Here is an 8915-nt window from a genome sequence, read left to right on the forward strand (position 1 = left end):
AGAGCTTTATATAGCCCGGATTTTTAAGCCAGCACTCCCGCAGAGAGGGGGTTGTACTTAGCAAAATACATGACTTTGCTAAAATTTATTTAAAAATTAAAACAATTACAAACGCCAGCGGCGAGAGAGAACAGGGGAGGGATGTTGGTTTTGCATAAGGGGCGGGGCTATGGGAATTTCTATTTGGGAATGTGGAGTTACATGTTCTGGCTGTTTGTGAATTATCGTTGTTGAGTATGGAGTGTTGAGGTATTGATTTTGTGTAATGCTTTATGTTGAAAATTGAGGTGGATTTTGTTTATGATAAAGAGGATAAACTGGGATGGGAGGAGGGTTTGGTTTTGCATAAGGGGCGGGATTATGATAATTGGAGGAATTTGAGAGAGACCTCTTATGTCAGGCGTAAGCGATAAATATACAGTATTTAGCTGGAAAGCTGTACAACGCAAGACATTTCGTTACTCTAGGAGGTTTCGTGAAAAAGCACATTGTGCTGCTGTAATAGTTTTAAAAAAAGTCTAAACAGTATCAGCTTATGTATGGGTTGTAATTTAAAAAAAGTCAAAAACCGCACTCAAAATGCAATTTAGCGCTTTTAGATACGCGATTCCATGTTTTTCTTTAATCCCTGGCGGGACCGGGCGTCCATAAGAATCAAGTTATAGGTTTCATTGCGCTTTGACAGAAACCAAATTATATCGTTTTTAGTTTCTTTAGATACGCGATTCCACATTATATTCCCTATTAATCAAATTCTAAAAGTATGCTTGTTGACTCCGGTATTGAGCATATTCACAGAAAAGCTTAAAACTACCACTTTTTATACACGTTATTTCACGTTAGTTAAAGACTGCGATGCTTAAAATGTTTAGGGAGAAATGGAATACTGGTGCATATTTTTTCTTTAAAGTACCGAGACCGGCCATATACAGTTTACATACTGTATGTTTATGTTCCAAAACTAATATCGTTTATGGATTTCACACACGTTATGGTAAAATTCCATATAAATATTCAATACTTAAACGGGCACAGTAAAGACATTAAATATACATATACATACTGTATACAGTACAGTATACATGTTCCTAAATCAATATCTTCTATGAGCATGTGAAAGGCATGGTGAATGTGGACCAGCGCAATACTTTGAGTTTACAGCTTGTCCAAGGTCATTCATTATACTGTAAATACTATTAGTAATATCTTCGGTAAAGACTTTGATGGCGACAGCTCAAACATGCTCCCCCCCTCCCTCTCTCGATTCATTTCAATCTAAGGTGCTTTATTAGCATGACAGATGGGTACAATCAGTGTTGGGTATTTACTTTGTGATCTGTATTGCTTTGAGATGCCACTTTTAAAGGTGATATATAAAATCAAGGCTTTAACTTGCTTTAACTCCGCAAGTCTGAGTTCTTGTGTCCGTCCTATCCAAGCCCGAAAGTATCACAATATGTATCTTTATAGCAGGTGGTGTACAGCTTTTTAGTATAGATTACACTTTTCTAAAATGTATTTAAAAAATAAAAACGATTACAATCTAATCTTTCCACGTTTGATCCCAAGATCCCAAGAAAAATAAATCTAAACGGGGAGAAAGCTATGCTGAAAGTTTATTAAGATACTTAGAAGACAAAGATATCAATTTATGTTGCATTTGTCTGATTGTGAATCAAAAAACACATATATTTAAATATGCGTTTGCGATTTAAATCAAAACGCGATTTAAATCAATATAAATGTTTATATTGTAACACATAGGTGACTATTCATTGTTATGAAAAATGACTTAAATTCGGTCATGTTGTGATATTTAGAAATATAAAAGTCAATTAATTGTCCATAATATTGCTATTCTATTTTTTCAAAGAAATGTCGCAATACACGAATATAATCATATCGTTATTAATTTCTTTAGATACGCGATTCCATATTATATTAGCAGAAAAGCTTAAAACTACCACTTTTTTACACGCTATTTCACATGTTAGTTAAAGACTTCGATGCTTAAAATGTTTAGGGAGAAATAGAATACCGGTGTGTATTTTTTCTTTAAAGTACCGATTCCTGGAATCTGACTGACTGACACCCTTCTGAAGTGGTTCCATAATATCTGGTATACGGAAAAGAAAGCGTTGATTTTATGAAAAATCAATTATGAAATTATGAAACGCTCTGTTAAAAGCAAGGGAGTTTTTATGTCCGTTGCAGTAAAAGAAAATGCCTGACAAAGTAGGGCTTGGACAGATTCCAAGTGCTTGTACAAATGTGCTAAAGAAATTAGCAAAAAAAGTCATTCCTTTATCATTCCTTTATCGTATTGGCTAGCCTGTTTGTCCTATTTGTCAAAGAAAAAACTAAAAGTATTTTCATTTAAAATGACGGTTAAAAAGAATGTGGACCAGCATAATACTATTATTAATTACTATTAGTAAAATATTCGGTAAAGGCTTTGATGCATAAATATTTCTGATAAGGGTAGGTTGTGTACTTTTGTCCAACTGAGCAATCTTGCTTTCATAAAATATACCAACTTTTTAATGACTGATGATTAACATGCTGTAATACACAGTTTAAATTCAAAAGCTCAGATGCTGTACATGAGAGGTTAAGCTTTATTGGCTCCTCCTGGCGGTTTTACAAGGTGATGCGTCAAATGACGCGATAAACCGCGTGATACTGCGTTTTGATGCGACACGCCCACCGGGGTATACCGCGAAATACCCCACCCATTTTGAATGGCTGCATCTGTATTACTTAGACGAATAAAAATGTTCACAAAGTTCTGGACTTTTGGTTTCACCAGCCAAGATCAAATTGTATCCAATTGGGAATTAGCTATGTACGTGAAGTTGGCCACCCTACAAACCACACAAATAATGACACCACCCCCCCCCCACTATTAATTTGTGCACCATTTGTGTTGTCTGTGCCATTGAAAGAATTATTTTATTCCCAAGATATAGTGCTTTATTTCCTGTGACCACTGTACGTACTTTACAAAGAACTTGACCATTAGTTACACAGTCTCTAGAGACAGTTCAAGCACTTGGTTGATAGGATAACAGCGCAAAAACATTTGAATACCATTTTTTTCTGTGTGTTTGTGTAAACAGTAAAATAAAACCGGCTCCACAAATCTTTTTAGCCTGAAAAAGGGAATATTAGCAAACAATTTCATTTTCTAAGAAAAGGCTTTAACACTCATACCATAACATTTTCTAGCTGTGTCAATATTTTTTCTTAAACTGAAGATAATCGAAACAGTTTCTCATTGAATCCTTTTTAAAATATCTAGGCAATTCAAAGAACTTCTAAAGTTTCAATTTGTCTGTTGAGCCACACATTTAAGAAGTTAGAATGAGAAATGCCTTCATGCCTTCATAGACCATTGTTGTACTATTTTATGCAAAACAAATACATAAATATAGAAAAGTACAAGGAAATTGGATTATACACTATGTTATTATCACTATGTAGTAAATTTAGCCAAGTAGTTATTAACAGATCTGTAAAACAACTTTGGAAACACTGCCATATCACGTATACAGACTTCATTAACATTTGAAAATATTTCATTTTGATGACAGTGTTGTCTGTATTGCATTTAAATTAGAATTAATTCAGAATTAGAATGTTTTTACAATTATAAATTCACCAATCCATCTGCTTTATCCAGTACAAAGTAGTGGGGAAGCTGGAGCCTAATCAGAGACCAAGCAACAGGCACAAGCCAGGATGCACCCTGGGCGGGCCACGAGTTCATCGCAGGGCACACACAGACACAAGCACAAACTAAGCACACACTCACACTGGGTCCAATTTTCCCAGAAGCCAATTAACCTACTGGAATATTTTTTGGGGTGTGGCATGACTCTGTGAAATTGTTATATTATTACATTACGAATGTTATATTATACTGTAATTATGACAGCTCTATCTGATCGTTAAACTGAGTATATTGAGAGCCCCGCAATTTTATTTTAAATATGAAGTAATTAAAGAATCATATTTTAATGTGGCATTGAATACTTCAAAACTGAAGAATCTTAATTTTTATAAATGTCATGATTTTTACACAAGAGAGTGAAACTTGACATAATTTGTTACAGTTATGCATTTTAATCCTGTGTCCGGATTAGGAGAAAACAGTCTTTATTTTTTTTCCTTGTGGTAGCAGAAATTGTGGCTGCTGCAATTCATACCCTTTGCATTGTCTTGCAAATGCACTCATCTCGGTGACACTGCACCCTTTGTAATGACTGGATAGTTAATGCCTCCAAATTTTTTTCTCACCCTGTCCAGGGGGACAATTAAAAACATCTCTATATTATACACATGAATTAGTGTTATTGTTAGAGAACAAGATTATTTATTAAATATTTTAATTCTAAAATACATTAGACATTTCAAACTGCAAAGAGTGAAGTGCATGTGCTTCTTCAGACAAGAAGCAAAGTGAAAATAAAAGAACAGCCCTCACCCAGTTTCCCTCCCCCACTGTGAGGAGGCCATGCACTAACAAAGCAAGAAACACCCCTTCTAGTGCCACATTGGGAAAGTTAAGCTGAAATAGATGATATGTGAAAAAGTGTTTTAACAACTTTGATGAAACCAATTATAAAAAACATAATTATATGAACTAGTAAGAAGAAAAAAAACACTTGAAAAAGGCTCCACACCCTTTTCCTTTCAGCGTGGAATAAACCTTTACCTGTTCCTTTGAAGTCTACATAGGCTGATGCAGCTACAGTATCTACTAGAAGGAAGAAAAGGGCAGCCAAAAAATAGGGAAAAAATAAAATTTATATTTTAAATCACAGTGGCTTTAAATTCGTATTTTACTAAATATTGTACACAAATGAAAAACACACTTGTGATTTCTATTTTCCCGGCTATTTCCAATCATCCTGGAAATTGTTGCTCTGGAGGTTCATTATAATGTTATTACTTCATCTTTAATAATATTATTTTAATATTTAAAATATCACATTTAAATTTAAAAAATATAAAAGTAACTTAAATGTGAGTATAGTTTACACATTATTTTATTATTAGAGAAAGTATTATGCCTCAGGAACAATTTGTTAAAAGCACAATTTGTGTTTTGGCCAGGATCAATCACAGTCCCTTTCACATGAAAAGGAAGAATTCTACTACTCACCACATGATATCAGGAAGGTATTGAAGACCAATTTAATTTTACTGTTTAAACAAAAGCTACCCCTTTTTTAACTTATCGGGGGGAGGGAGAAAGGCCAATTCCAGGGAGATGCAAACACATTTTAGGTTTGGTTTCATAATATTACTGATGTTAAATGTTTGTTGTTTGTCGTCTTGAGACAACTGGAGATTGTTGGTCTGATCTGGCCAGTAGACGTGGGTTTTACTGTTGTCAGTATTCACATGTTTGCTCATTCATGTTCATTCATGTATTACTAATGTTATTTTTGTATATACATATATATTATGACATACAGAATTAATACAGATGTTAAAAATACTAGAAACATTGATTTAAATGTTACAGAAAGAGTGTTCATTTCTTAAAAGCACAACTGGCACATTGGTCAGGAAGTAAACCCAGTGCCTTTTAGTTCACAGGCAACAATGCTACCACTGAACCAAATCTTCACGCAGTTTGAGCAAGTTGTTTGGACAATCGTTTCATTTTACATTGTAACAAACGCTACAGAAAATGTGGTTAAATTAAGTATGTCAAAACAAAAATAACATGGGTGACCGAGTTAAAGAATTTGATGCAGATGTTTATAAAGAAAGTAAAATACCCTACCTCAATCAGCTAAATGATTATATTTACATTCATAAATTAATATGTATAATGACTTTCAGAAACCTATTTTTATTTCCAGCTACCAAAAGTTCCCTTTAGTTACATGATTAATAATATATTAATATTCCATGACAGGTGGATTAAAAAAAAACAAGTACATTTTTGTTGTAGGAGGCTAATATTTCCACAAGTACCACATATTGTTTGACTTTGGCCAGTGAGTCACACAGGTGAACAACGCCATGCTATAACAAAGCAGAGTGCAGCCACTGTAATGTGTCACTAGGTTCTACTGCGTGTTCTGAATGGCTTCATCTGTACATATACAGGAGGTGAACAACACATGTGACTAAACCTTAGAGTTTGTTGTAAGACCTTTACCGCATGTCCTCTATACAGATGTCATTGAATTACCGAGATAAGGTATAAAACACGTCTTGTGATCTAAAGTTAATCACCAAACCAACCTTATGATAATTAACACAATGCTTAACAACCCATATTCAAGACAGGTGAAGTGGCGAGGTTGATTTGTGTGAAATCAGTTCAGGACTGCTTCATTTTATGAAAAGAGATATGTTTATTTTGAATACAAATAATGCAAATAAAACACTTATGAAAAGAATCAAGGATTTTGAAAAAGAGAAAGAATAGAAAATAGTAATAGTAAAAAAAAGTGAATACCATTGTGACACAGTGGTTGGTATTGCTGCCTCACTGGGGCCCTGGGTTCAGGCCTGGGCCTAGGGTACTATCTATGTGGAGTTTGTATGTTCTCCATGGTTCTGAAGGGTTTTGCAGGGTGCTCCAATTTCCTCTCACTGTTTAAGGATATACTGGTAGATGAATTTGCTCCTGAAAAAAAAAATTGGCCCTGGTATACGTTTGTGCAGTTGGAAAATGGATGCTCTTCCCAATTGCACATTTGCTCTTTGCAACTCTAGCAGCCCTTCACCCCTGGAGCACCTCCACAACATATTACAAGGCTGTTTTTTCTTGGGGGTCTAACATAATAGAAATTTATTACCCCACGAAGAATGAATACAGCAGTTCCTCCACTGAAAGTGTAGGACATGCATCAACCATTGACACTGCAATGAGTTCCCTGAGGTCAATGCAGGGTCTAACTAATGCATCTGTATTTGTCATTGTGATTAACGGGCAGCACCACTGTGATATGGAGTCCTCCATAACTCCTGCATTTTTTAAATCCTTTCCATCTTACTTACTGCTTATGACACAGCAGACAGTAGAGTTTGACCTGCACCTCAAAATATGGGGCAATGTGAATATGATGGGAAATGAGGTTTGTACATCTAGGCTGGTCTGGAAAAACATCGATTCCTCCTCATTTTTCTGCACTGGGGTCATGTTTGTCCCAATCCCGGCAGGCTGCACAGGTGAGTTGAATATTCCCAAGCAGGCTGGTCTTGGAGAAATTAAAGTAAATGGACATTCATCCTCACCTGCTCCATGTGTCACGCCTCACACTCTCCCTCGCAAACGCGTTGCATTCCCAAAACCACTGTTTCACAATCTCATTCCTAATTAAACCCATCACATTGCCACATGCACTAGATTCCACAAATTCTCACTCCCAAACCAATTATCCAACCACATTCCTTTCAGTATTTAAACTTCACTCACACACCTACCCATGCTCCCTATTGAGAAGCCTCTAGTTGTATTATCTTGTGTGTTTCTAAACCTTTTGACTAATCTGGTACCAAATCTTTGCTCCTGCCTTTTGACCACGCCTTTTGGATTTTGTTTTGGATTGTCTTTTGGATTGTCCCTGTGCTACTCCGCGTTCTGTGGGATTCACAGATACGCATAAGGATCCTCCTATTCTACCAATAGATTCCCTGACACCATGCCCATTTCCTCCCCACTCCCTGCCCTTTCTTCATGTCTTTTGTTCTTCTGTGCCTCATTTATCTGCTCCTGCCCCCTCTCCTTCATACTTGGTATTCTGCCTTCAGTTTTAGTTTTTAGCTCCCCCTGCTGGCCATTTGTATGTAGTTAATGCTAGACCAAAATCAAAACTCTATGGTACAGTATCTTTACACTTTGATCTGGGAAATAGGATGTGATGTTATTACTGAAGCACATTGTCAATAATCGGCTGCCAGCATATCAGTCTGCTACAATCTTGATTCCTGCCATTGAAAGCATTGCCTGTGAGTTAATTGCTAGATCATTGTGTATGGTAATAGCATAGTTATTAGCATCAGCCAGGTGGATGCTGCACATTGGTGGTGGTGGAGGGGATCCATTACCTGTAAAGCGCTTTGAGTGGAGTGTCCAGAAAAGCGCTATATAAGTGTAAGCAATTATTATTATTATTATTATTATTATTATTATTATTATGTGTTTATTACTTTATCTTTATATGATATACTCTAGTTATATTTCATAAGAATATTCTTGGGTTAACTTTCTTAGCAAAGAACACAAAACTTAGTACAGTTTAATAGTCTAGTCTATTGTGTACGGTAATAGCATAGTCAATATTATTTATAATACAAGGCTAGAATTATCTTCTCTTAAAATAGTATTATAAATCTTTGTAATTATTCAATTAATCTGTAAATAGTAAATCAGTAAATCATTATAGAATTAGAAATGTAAACTGTGAACTAATGTTATAGAGAAACATTATTTCTCTAATGTTCTCTATTTTTGTACGGGTATTCTTCTGTATTTTTTCCCCTCATTATATCCCCTGTACTATATTCCCCTCTTAGCAAAAGCAGTTGCTGTTTTTCGTCCATCTATTCATCGATCGGCAATCAAGGGGAGGCTGAACATACAGCAGACGCAAATAAGATTGGTATACATATTAATTCATGTTGTTCCATCAGTAAAAACAAAATTCAAACACACTGTCAACAAGATGAAGAAATGGACCAAATCAGCGGTCTTCTAGGAAATCCTACCACCACTGAGCAAAGGTGAACAACTTTAAATGCTGTCTTGTCAAAACAATAAATGAATGAGGACACAATATGCAGAAGAAAGCTTCAGTTCTTTCATTTTATTGCAAATACAAAGTCCTTCCTGATCTTACGGCTGCTCTGACTGGAGGGACAGCTTCATCTAGGCAGGGTGTTGGTGG

This window comes from Atractosteus spatula, chromosome 15, assembly GCF_055471065.1.
Source record: "Atractosteus spatula isolate fAtrSpa1 chromosome 15, fAtrSpa1.hap1, whole genome shotgun sequence".
In the NCBI taxonomy this organism is placed as follows: domain Eukaryota; kingdom Metazoa; phylum Chordata; class Actinopteri; order Semionotiformes; family Lepisosteidae; genus Atractosteus; species Atractosteus spatula.